Raw genomic sequence first — 13,379 nt, 5'->3', positions numbered from 1 at the left:
AAAAAGCAAAATGCATTCAGATATCTGCTGGACTAATAGGGCTCCCTATTTGTCCATTCTATCCACTCCATTCTATTTTGAAGACTTGTGCTGGTTGCACAAGTCTAATTTAAGGCTCATAATAACCTCTCACAAATACATAGTATGGGTATATTATACATTTTCTGAATTATCAGAGTGCCTTGAGTACTGAAGTTGTTGAGTTTTGTGTCCCTGGTGTTCTTTCATTCAACAGGAATGAAAGAAAGAATACTGTTTCGGCGGAACTTGTGAGAAAATGTGTTACATTTCTGGTTTAAAGAGGTCTTGTGACCTCTGTGTTTGTCAGACAGATTCAGTATTGGGCTTAAATGAAAGCCTCAAAGGTCCCCTTTCCAGTGATACCAAGCATCATATTACAGAATATGTACAATATCCCTACCATGAGCCTAAACCAGATATACACCGGATCCAAAAAACGCAATTTATCTTAGGGGGTTAGTAACTTCATGAGCTGAAAAAAGTGATTTCGCTACCAACCCGTCACTGCTATCGTGATTTTTCTAGTACTAGGGGTTTATACCTTGCCAAAAAACAATGATAGCATTTGCCCCCCCAGATGATACCGATGGCCCAAATTTGGGGCTCTGGCTCATGGACTAATACTCTGCGAGAAGAAAGAACAAAGTTCTCGTGACAGAGCTACGAGAAGAAAATTACGTAATTTTCTTCTCTCATCTCTTGTTTAGCTGTTCTCGCAGCTTGTTCTCGACACATCACCCGGGCCGAACTTTCTTCTCGCAGCTTGTCCGAGAACTATTGTGTGATTGGTCAGTCTGAAGTCAATGAGAAAAGCGAAGTGAAATCAGCTGGCGCTACTGAGTCAATTACCATGGTAACAATGCGCCGCGGTGAGGAGTTCGGCAGTTGAGTTCTCGTGAAGTATGTAATGTCCGACCAGAAAGAACTTCTCGCAGCTCTGTCACCGAGAACGTTCTTCTTTCTTCTTGCGGAGTATGTAACAGCCTTAAACCTGCAGTGTGTAGAATTTTGGGTTTTATTTCCTAGCAGATTTTGTAGAAAGTAATTATAATATCCATAAGTACATTTAATTTAGTGCATAATAGCTGAAAAAAATGTTTTTAATTATAATTTTTTCCCTTAGAAAGGGTCTCATATATGTCCATATTTCTGCATATCTTGGACCAAGGCCTAGTGCCGCCATCTTGAAAGTGTCATGGTTGGAATGTCATCGGGTGCATTGTTTAGAAATTAGAATTGTTCTTCTCCTTGAAGGCCACTGTAGCTTCTGTTATTATTCAAAAGTGGTGGGGTTACCCAAGGAGTGTTGCATTCTAGAACTTTGTAGAACTTTCTTGATGATGTCATATTACACACTGCACCTTTAAGGGTCCTGTGTTCTGACCCCCAGACTGTGTTCTAATCTAACTGGTTCTATCGTTCATTTGAATCTTATTAAAACCTTTTGAATTATAATATGTTGTATTTGATTTTGTTAAGAGTTACTTTCAAGTGTTAAGAAAATTTGCTTTGCTTAATTGACCAAACCCCATCATTCTTTTACTAGTCCAACATTAGTTCTCGAATGTGTGGCTAGCTTTCAGGATTCTAACTGTTACAATATGTGTTGTTATGGTAGTTTCAGAGTGGAAAAAGTAAGTGGATCAGTTTACCCCCTTGATTTTTCTGGTATGTCTCAGTTTACCCCACAGCTGGGGTAAAGTGAGCCACATGACAACTTTTATTAAAACAATCATATTTTCACTGCCCTTTGTCTTGAAAAAATTCTGCTAATGCCCATTTCTATGAAACATCCTAAATTAAGGGGAAATGTGTAAATTTGAGTGATAAATAATTTTAGCCCCCTTAGAGGGGAGCAAATGTAAAAAGTGGCTCAGATTACCCTGTTCTCCCCTACCCTTGTTCTTCATCAGTTTCAGAATATTAATTTAGAATATAGCAGTTAGCACAAGAAAAAAAGATGGACTCACTTCACAGAGCCTCATGTGTAACTGCCCAATCCTTTTGCATCTAAGGACCTCTTAAACATTCCTTAGAAAACTGAATTTAGCCTTTTCTAATAGGCAAAATGGTGGGTTTCTGAAATCGAAAATCATGTCGACTTTTGAGTTGAACTGAAGCCCTTTTAAGATTTTTTATTCAAACCAGTGTATTTAACCAGTATCGGCTAATGTCACTTCCACTCTTGCCCAAATGTTATACACTGGGCATTTGAGTGGCTCAGATGCCCCTCTGGTTTGAACGTAGGACAAAAACAAACTATATCTGGGGGCACACACTGGCCCCATCGACCAGTTGGCCTGGTCTGTCTGAGTTGGCATTGACTTCAAGGTCAACAAGACAAATGTATAGAAAGGAACACACGTGGCTGACTTTACTGTCGCTTGCAATAGCATGTATTATCTGAAAATCAGCCTGGCTTGCCTGTTTGGTAGTATTTGTGTGCAATGTGGGTTACACAGTTAAACCATGTTATTAGTTGTCATTAAACAGACTGTGTGAAGTATTAGGTGGTGTGGTGTGATATGCTTGCCAGAAGAGCAAAAGGGACAAGATTGAGGAGAAACAAGAGCTTCAGTATAAAGAATGGCAGTGAACCGTCTATACGATTTTCATTAAGGAAAACTGTCATAACACAGCCTTTAGAAATTAAATTCAATATTTTATGCAAAGGGCTGTGACCGGCTTTGATTTATTTGGTGTACTCTATACTCTGCTTGAATTGGCCATAAAGAGTGATATAACATTTGCAGGCGTTGCACAATATGATATGTAGGTTGTATGTTTTGTCATAACCGATGCCATTCATCTTCTACTGACTAATTGAGTCAAGCTTGACTTTAGAGGGCCGTTATCTTTCTTTCTGCGGGGAAATTAATTTCTTAATGCAATACACAGCGTGTGCTCATGTCATGAAATATGGGCCGATCCAGTCTTTCAGTTTTAACAACAACAGTTTTACAAGAGTCAAACAATATTTATCCCCACAGTGTTTACACCCCGGCTCCCAGACTTGTCTGCTTACAAGCAAGACTCTTCATGCTTTTAAAAATTGATATCACGCTGATCAACTGTGACCAAAAGTGTATTAATTTTCTTAATTTATGACTGGTAGTAATATCCCCCTATACATGGGCATTGCAATAAATTGTTAACAAGCCATTGGATATTCCAAAAAATCCCCTGTTAAGATCTAGAAAGTTGGCTAGATCACAATGACATGTTATAATACTGTAGTTGATAGAGACATCACTCAAGCAATGCAAATGCCCAGAGATATTTTCTTGAGAGATAGCAACTTAAAGGGATAGTTCAGTATTTTTGAAGTGGGGTTAAGGTACTTAGGTAGTAAATATATTACTTTACTGAGATGGCTGTCAATGCAGTCACTATAAGGAGTTTGGGGGCGAAGTCACGGTTGCAGAAGTTAGCATTGTACTATTGTAGAGGGGATCAGATGAAACACATTTTTACCCACATATATAAATGCTTGCCATAAATAATTAAAAAATCTATTCAATGCACGCTATGCTCTACCCACTGCTTTCGTTTGCCGGCAGGCAGCCGTTTATTTTTGCACTTTTTTTTCAGGCGTAGTTTGGCAATTGTAATTACTACGCCAACTTGCGCCTGTGTAGGCTAGTGTATCACTCCGCCAATCAGCTGTTCAACTCAAAGCTACAGTGGCTTATTCAAGAGACACAAGGAGAACAAAAAATACATCAGGAAAACAAATAAGTGATTTTAGAAGTCATGACGACATGCCATTCACTGTGGATGTAAGAGGATACAGTTAGTGACTTATGCTACCGCAACTTCTCCCCTAAACTCCTTATAGTGACTGCGTTGACAGCCATCTCAATAAGGTAGCATATTAACTACGGTATACCTAAGTACCTCCTGAAACACCAACTCAAAAATACTTAACTATCCTTTATAGGCCACATTCGTTGTACAAACAAGTTTTCACTGGACAATGGAAATAAACTAAATTAAATATATAATTTTGTTTATGACTCATGTAATCTAAACCTCAAGCGTTCAGGGTAGAGCTGAATACATTGGATCTCTGTAAATTAATCAAGAAATGTAACTTTCCGAAATAAAACAATTCCATTGCATTTCCACATGGTTTTTAACCCTTTGAAATCATCTCATTACGCCTTATTATTCTGCAATGGTTTCATGGCAACAAGTACATTTTGTAATGGAGCAGTGGATGGAAAAGCTCATTGAAGGTGGAGTTTGCTGTGGAGTGAGAATGCTTGTTGTCAAAATCCCTTTGTCAAAATCAGTGTTTTTCCCCTCACAACATGCAACCTGTCCATACAAAAATGCCAGTGATAATACACAGCCTAGGCTCTGTAAACAGGAATGTTGCTAGCTATGGTGGGCCCCCTTTATTTACATACCACTTTTCAAAGCCTAGTCTGAGTAATAACACTGGATTTATCAAGGAGGTATACACTAATTTTGACAAAGTGTACTCCAGAATCGCTGACTCCACCTTTAATTCACAATTAGTTTGTGAATTGAAAACTACCTCCAACCTTAGCATGCCTCTGCCCATCTGTGAATGATTGTTCATTCTCCAGAAAAAAGGCAAACATCACTCACAGGCTTGTTCAAAGAAACTAATAATAATAATAATAATAATAATAATGATAATAATAATGATATGAAAAACAAAATGCTAAACTGAAGCCAACGTTATACAATTAATAACTGGTTGATTAGTTTGCATGTTTGAAGGGTTCTTGTCACATTTCATATGGTATAGTGTGATAAGGATCAAATTGAAAATCATGGGGGAAAAAGGGTAGTAAAAGAAGCCAGACACGCTAGATGACAAGACATGGGACGTGTGCTGCAAGCCAAACAGTCTGATTCTCTTTCATTATGGTGGACTGTTGTATCTGTTCCTTTCCCTCAGAGTAATATCCACTCACTAGCCTCTTTATTAGTAACACCTGCCTGCTAAAGCAAACAGACCGCTCCTCCAAACACATCACATTATGTCGCTGTAGCTCAACACAGCCAGCAGGCAGACCCAGTCAAGAGGTTCAGTTGCTGATTCTAAATCTCAATGATGCCTCATCTACGTGACTCTGCATGTGTTATTACTGCTGGAGCCAGACATGGTGGCTTCCAGTGTCAGGACACACGTGTTGAAACTCTCTGGATTTTGTTGTCTATAGTTTTCGATAAAACAAAATACCAAATTATGAAATGAACATTAGTTTATGTGGCCTGAATACTTTGACCTCAGGAGAAAAGGTCAGAGTAGACTAGGCTAGGTGTGTTGAAGAACATGCAAGAACATAATACATTTTATGGAAGCTAAATAGATACAAATCTCAAAATTTACCATGTTTTCGCCTGCCGTGTCTCACCTTAATTGCAAATTAGTTATCAGATATTAGAATTTGTTTTGGCTACTGGAACATGTCAAATAAAGACAGTTTTGTACTTTAACAGAATATCTCTGTCTGCAAAATCAACCACAAGGACATTCAAGTTGGTTTTGTTTTATGTGTGACCCCCTGAGCTCCTAAAATAGAGTCCCTATTGGCCAGCGGTCATTTCACCCCGACATGTGAAAACACCTTGGAGTTTAAGTGATTGTTCTTTCCTCTCCTAGTGCCTGCTGGTCCTTCAGAACAGTCGTACTCCTGCCCCTTTCAACTCTCTAAGACAGGGGTTCTCAACCTTCTGCAAGCTGGGCCCCCCCAAAGCTGGGTCATTGCAGTTGGGCCCCCCCACCGACCCTGACTACCCCCCCCCACACACACACACACACCACCCTACACAGATAGATAGATAGATAGATAGATAGATAGATAGATAGATAGATAGATAGATAGATAGATAGATAGATAGATAGATAGATAGATAGATAGATAGATAGATAGATAGATAGATAATCTATTATTGTTATTATCACAAGGGCTAGGCCAGTGGCGCACCTTTGAGTTGAACATTGGGTTTAGGGTTGGGGTCCGGAAATTTCTTATATTTTAACGTTGAATTCTGGTGCACTTTAAAAGCTAATTATGAGATTGTATCAATGAGACACTGAGGAAATGTTTTTTTTTTTTTAAATCTCCTTAGAAGAGAAGAAAATAGTAGCCTAAATAGAACATACACAGAATAAATTCTACAATAGGTATACCTGTTATGAAAAAGCTTCACAAAACAAAGTCTATGATCAATGGGAAACACTGCTGTCTGACAACCCAGTTCAGAGAATGTTTCAACTATTGAGTCTTGGATTTGGAAAGTGGCCAGATTTAGCTCAAAATGCTACCTGCGATTAATGTGCTGTGCAGCCTGAACGCGGAGTTGTGTGTGTCTCAGTGGCGATTCCAGGAAATTTTGACTGGGGGTGGCCAAGGTGGGCCACAGAGCTAGAGTGGGGTGGCCATCGCACCCCTGAATGAATAGCATGTGATATGCTGTACAACCAATTCAAAGATGATTTATAATCCCAAATGCCCAAATCATGTTAGTATCCATTGTAATGTTTGTCAGAAAACTAAACCCCTGAAGGGGGGTCTGGGGGCATCCCCCCCAGAAGATTTTTTTGTGTTTTTAACATGTAATCTAAGCATTCTGTTGCATTCTGGCGAAGATAATAAAGGAAAAAGTCAATATTTATTTCAGTTCAGATGAATAGTAAAATTAGCAAGACAACATAACTTGCTAGCAGCCAGATGCCTAACAACTGGACAGAGGGACGGATGACCACTAGCTTTTGACCAAATATCTTGCTAAAAAAATAAACCTTTATTTATGAAATTCTGCCCTAAGAACATGTTACACTTGCTAACTACAAACTTAAATTTTTTTATTCAGATTTCAAAAATCTGCTGGGACACGTGCCCATACACATGCATGGGTGGCACGCATGTCACAAGCACACTTATGCTGTTTTCAAGACCTTTGCTGACCAGAGACCAGTTCTAGTGGCCACAGTCCTACCATTAATTCAGTACTTGAAAATTGCAAACTGATCTCATATCAGTGGATTGGAGTGTTTGTGTGATGAACTTGGCAACTACCTATCAAAAAAAGTTAAGAAAGAAAAAAAATACATATCATCTCTGAACTAGGCTACATATCAGGAAAAAAAATTGAAATTACAAAAAAAAAAAAAAATTAAGATTTTTTTTTTTTTTTTCTCCATCCCCCTCGCGCCCCCCCCGGTAGAGTGTCCGCGCCCCCCCGGGGCGGCGCGCCCCACCGGTTGAGAACCACTGCTCTAAGATAACCTCCAACGGTGCAACGGCCCAAAGTCTGTTCCCTCCATTGTAACACTACAAACCCATATCCCCTCCCTGCACAGTAAACTGAAGATGTGCAGAAACTCCTGACGTGATGTAGATGATGAACCGAGGAGCATAAACATTCAATATAACCTGGGTGCAGTACTGGATCCAGTGGCGAACTTAGCCATTTTGGGGCTCCAGGCGAACAGTCATTTGGGGGCCCTTGCATCTAATGTACCTTATATCGCGCATAATGAGATACTCCATACAAGGGATGAACACAAGTCACTAGCTTTTTTCATTTTGGATGGGACTACTCAGGTACGTGTCAGAGGCTTTCTTAGCTTGGATTGGTCTGAGATGCTCACACATCACAGGGTCAAACTGAGCCATTAACTGAACCTGACCCAAGACATGTCCATTGTTCATAAAGTTTGTCAAAGTGGCCACGGAGAGGAAGCTTTCTCTCTGACAGGAAGTTGATGATTGCCACTAACCTGGATAAAAGTCTTATCTAGACCAATATGACTTGCTGTCAAACAAATGTGTTGTTTTATTTAAAAAATCCACCGTGAATTACAAAATAGCCTGTGTCCACTGAAATAAAATCTTCAAATATTTGAAAAATAATAATAATAAAAAAAAAAATTAGGTTATAACCCAGCTTCCTTTAAACATGGATAGTAGGCCTAGTGACTGAGTGTGCAGGCAGGGGAGAGAGACAGATAGACAGATAGAGGGAGGAAGAGATAGCTTTATTTGGCTTTTTTACTTAGAGTGATCATCACTGGCTTTAGACTGACTCCTGCTGTCGCAAGGCTATCAGCTGTTGAATAGCCAATTAATTAGGCTATTTTAAATTACAGCCGTAGAAAATGGAAAGTGCTTGGCGTAAACACTCGAGTAATATGAGTTTTTGTCATTGTAGAACATACACAAAGTTGCGGTGCAATAGTGCACTATTCATGCCTAGTCCTAGACTTCCTCTGAACATATATTATGTTGTAATATTTTTTAGCAAATATCCCATCTGGATGAATTCCAAGAAATTCAACAGAATAACTTTTGTAGATTAATTTCAGAAATATATTACAGAATATCGTCAGATGTTAATTTATTGCTTCTTCAGTAAGATTTTCCAAAATGAGAGTGAATAGTGTGAGTGGCCAGTTAAAGTGCCAGCTGATGGTTTGGTTGACACAGAGGTTATCAGCCTTCAGTTTGCTTAACCCATTGATGACTATGGCAATCTAGGATGCATGTCCTTAATGCCTGAGGGTTTTCTGAAAAAATAGTACGAATTGTCAAGTCTACCAAAACCTTAATATCTAAGCCTGTGTAGCACATGGAAACATGAAATAAAATACATTTAAAAGTTAAGGTTCACATGTTTTATTCAAACATGCTCCCTTAGCGCTTACAAATCAACAAATATTTCTAAAAATCGTCAAAATTAGATGAATTAGAAAATTATTAAATATTGTTAATAAATAGATGCAATGTGTTGTGTGATTTTCGTCAGTAGTCTATAGTAGACCTTGATTCTGCGCACCAAACGCCATTAACTGTTCTGTCGCCGACATAGCTGGCGTATTTTTATTATTATTTTGTTTTATTTTTTGATTTTTTTGATTGACATGATTTTCGGCAAACCACACAACTTTTGGGTGGTCACGTGGTCTTCAAAAAATCAACAAAACCCACCTCATGTGTATTTGAACCAATGACAGTGCATTCTATGCTGGGAATGCCATGAAAATTAGATAAAGTAATAATGCTGCGCGACGCAGCATCAGGCAGGAGAGCCAATGTGGCATCGCGCAGCAGCCGTCATCAATGGGTTAAAGAGAAGTGAGTACTTCATTATAGAGTTTGTGGCTTTCTAGAAGGTTAAAAACAGTAATGAACCTTGATTCAATTGTTTTATTCGGACGGAAAGACAGAAAGAGTTCTTATGAACCTAAAAATCAAATATAACCCAGTTTGTCATTGGTGTTTACAAAAAGAACAACTTGTGAAATATTTAAGCATCTAGCCAACATGCAAACAAGTTCATAAAAAAAATGTATTGACTAAATTCAACCTAGTTTCAATATAGATGTATTTCAACATGCTTATCATGAAAACTTTACTTGGCTGTTAATGTCCTGTACATCTGAATCAGCCACTAAAATATCTGTCAGCCTGTCTGCCTACTCATCCTAAGTGTCTGTCTGTCTGTCAGCTTCCCCTTAATTGCCGTGGATAATAACTTCGGCCAAATGCCTAAAATGCAAAATAAAATAAAACTGTATATTTTGTGGAGTGACCTATACAAGCGCCCCCTTACGCTCAACACACATTCAGTATTGCTGACTAATGTTGATAAGGGGCCCAGCTAACATTGCTTGTTTGGCTCCTGCCTCTAATTAAAAAACATCCGGGGTGTCCGATTTTCTTCCATTCCTTCCCGCAACTGGCCGATCCATAGTGAAACTCCCCCAAGATTAAAAATGTTAAGTGGTTGGCTTGAGGCAGCTGCGGAGCCCTCATCACTTCTAGTGGTGTGGTTTCATAAAAGTAATTCAGTTATTGATTCGCCAGTCAAAAGTGATATGTGTTGGAGACTTGAGGGCTCCGGCAAGGTTAATCTATAGGCGAGGTGAACCCATAAGAGACACAAGTGGGCCCAATGCAGAGGGGAAAAGAGATGGGGAAAGAGGAGAGAAAGGGAAATTCAAATGTTTAAGTCATGGAAGTCACGTTGTCGAGTCGACACCATGGTGGAAAAAACTATAAGAAAGATGTTGTCAGCTCCTTTGACATCCTTATCTAATCTTGTCTTGTAGATACAGACAGAGCTGACAGAGTCGAACATTTCTATCTATCCCCCCCAGATCTGAGATTTAAAAGGGGTTGTTTTGAGGTGAAATAAATTCCTTTTGCCTTGAAAGAATTGCCAAATATGAACTTATTACCTGTTAAGAGTACTAAAGAAAATCAAGAGAGGCAAGGTTTTCTGGATTCAAAGCTTTATTGATCAAACTTTGATGTAGTAATTCCCGGTTATTATCATGCATGTAACAGTAACACCCATGGGTATCCAGACATTGCCTTGATGCAAGTGTTGGGAGTTAGATGTGATGCAAATAAAGAGCTAGGGGGCAATATAGAGAAACAGCTGGTTGAGGTAACAGAGAGTGCATTGATTTTTGATTGTTGAACAAAAGCAGCTTAAAAAGGCTTTTGAATTATTAAGTAATATGTACAGTCAAACAAAACGATTCAGGTCCCAGTCTACACGTTTGTATTGCAACAGTGGATATTTTTTTTCTCCAGGGAACACAAATTAATGCTGTATCCAAACCCAACATTAGACAGATGACAAAAAATGCACATGATGCCATTGCTTGTAAAGAACTGCAACTTTTGAAACGTTAACAAATGAACTGTTGTTTCATTTTGTATCATCAAATTAGTATACTTATTTATCTAGAGAATGGATAATGCACTCGAAGAACACGCTGCACTTGTTCAGAAAGACAAAAACAGGATTGATCGGGACAGGTTTGGGAAGCGATAATAATATGACTTCAGCTTTCCATTGGTATGGACATAAACTCTCTGCAATTTAGGAGAGTTTGGCGTTATAATTTCCAAAGACCTCAAGAGATAAAGACCATTAGCCCAAAGTCTAATTAAGCTGCTAGAGCTATTAGTATTTTACAGTGGCTGGGATAAATGTACACTTTCCCTATGACTCATTAACAGATTTTGCTATATGGTCATCCATTGTCTCTGTTGCATCTGCCAAAGCCCTACTTAGCTAGCAGTTTAAACCTGTGTGGTGTGCCAAATTTGACGAAATTCCCTCAAAGTGTTTTTGAGATATACTGTATTGCTTTAATGAGGCATGGGGGTCACAGTGACCTTGACATCTGACTTTCTCAGACCTGTTCAGTTTAGCTTTGAGTCAGAGTGGACATTTGTGCAAAGTTTGAAGAAAATCCCTCATTGTGTTCTTGGGATATTGTGCTCACAATAATGGCAATGTCATACGGACAAGCTGAAAACTTAATTTCTCCGGCCTACGGCTGTCACAGGTACAGAGGCATTAAAATGGACGATTCTTGAAACAAAACGCTCTAGAGGAAAGGTTGGGTTATATCTTTAAAAGTTGTGCCTTATGAAACCAAGAAGAGTTAGCATTGGTGAGCATTGCATTTCTGTTAAAAAGGGTTTTGTTCATGTACACGTTTTTTTTAGTAAACTTTATCATGACGTCTAATTGCATCATATCAATGCGTGGAAATGACCCACTTGAGATTTATCATATTTCAGAAAAGGATATGAAGCTTTTGAATTTGCTATGCCCTTTGCACCATATAGTTAGTCCTTGCTGATAATTTAACATATTAAATATACATGTATTACCCATTTTGGACGCTAGAAATCAGACTAAAGTTATTCTTTTTTAAACTTAAAGTAACTCCTGCTCTATGAATTCAGAATGACCACCGGATGAAACGTGTCTGGTGTAGACAAGTCATGTGGAAAGATAGAGAAAGCCTGGAGCAACAATCTGACAGAGCTGCGGTGGGATTTGAAATGCATTTTTAAGCAATGTGAGTGGCAATGTGTGAACTAAAAAGAGGGTGTTCACTTTGACTTTTTCAAACTCGGCTGATTGAATGATGCAAACCCAAAGCGATGGATGAAAGTCGGTAAAAAAAAAACTATATTGGGGAGAACGGGGTAACCTGAGACACTAAAATGATTTATCACTCAAATGTACACATTTCCCATTAATTCAGGATGTTTCCTAGAAATGGGCGTCAGCAGAATTGTTTCAAGACAAAGGGCAGTGAAAATATGATTGTTTAAAAAAAGTTGTCATGTGTCTCACTTTACCCCAGCTGTGGGGTAAACTGAGACAGACCAGAAAAATCAAGGGGGTAAACTGAACCACTTACTTTTTACACTCTGAAACTACCATAACAACACAAATTGTAACAGTTAGAATCCTGACAGCTAGCTTGAAAACCAAATATTACAAAACTAATGTCGGACTAGTACCAGAATCATGGGGTTTGGTCAATTAAGCAAAACATTTTTCTAAACACTTGAAAGTAACTCTGATAAAATACAACACATACATAATATTCAATAATTAACATTCAAATGACAGAACCAGTTGGATTAAAACACAGTCTGGGGGTCAGAACACAGGACCCTTAGAGCCAGCGAGTCTCTGGGGGTCAGAGCAAAGGACAATCAGAACCAGAACAGTCTGGGACTCGGAACAGGACTAGACCCAGCTGTCATTTTCCATCTTTTGAGTTTTTTTTCTGCATTCGTTTTATTGGGATCATTCATTGAATATAGACATATTTCTTAGTCTATTGATGTTAAAGGTCACTCTCCTGTCCCCCACATAAATACGTGCCAAACCATGCCCAGCCCACATTGTCTTTTCAAACTAGTCTCCTTGCTACCTCAAATATAATGGATTAATTAAAAGAGGGCACACACACACTGTCTCACTTTACCCCACAATATTTGTCTCACTTTACCCCAGTGCCACAATTTGAGAAAAAACTACCTCTCTCAGCAATTCAGGCTAATCTTCAGTTATCATCATCACATGGTTTCATATGTTGTTAGTTCATCAACATGTGTGATAAACGTTTTTCTACCTGAATCAATTTGATTAGGCACAAAAATCGATTAAGTTGACAGCAAGAAAATTTACTTTTACATACAAAAAAGACATTTTTGTGAAAAAAACATGCTAACAACATCACCATGAGGTCCTCTCTTTCATGGCCAAGGGGAAATGAGAGGGGCTTGAAAACATATATCTCACACGACCAAAAATGTGTTCGGTGTCCTAGATACAGGGAGTGTATCACATTACCCGATGTCTCACATTCCCCTGTCCTCCCCTATATTTTTTTAGATCAAAATGTCAAAAATGACTCCATATTGTGAGCGGCTGCATCCATCAACCCGGCTTTCTCAGTGTGGGTACGTTTGCGGCTCCACTTTCCTGATAACATTCATCTGCTTCTGTGTGTAACTGACATCCAAACGTGAGCTGGGACTCTGAGT

The sequence above is a fragment of the Ammodytes marinus genome (assembly GCF_949987685.1).
Source record: "Ammodytes marinus genome assembly, chromosome: 21".
NCBI classification, from domain to species: domain Eukaryota; kingdom Metazoa; phylum Chordata; class Actinopteri; order Uranoscopiformes; family Ammodytidae; genus Ammodytes; species Ammodytes marinus.
This window is presented reverse-complemented; position numbering follows the sequence as displayed.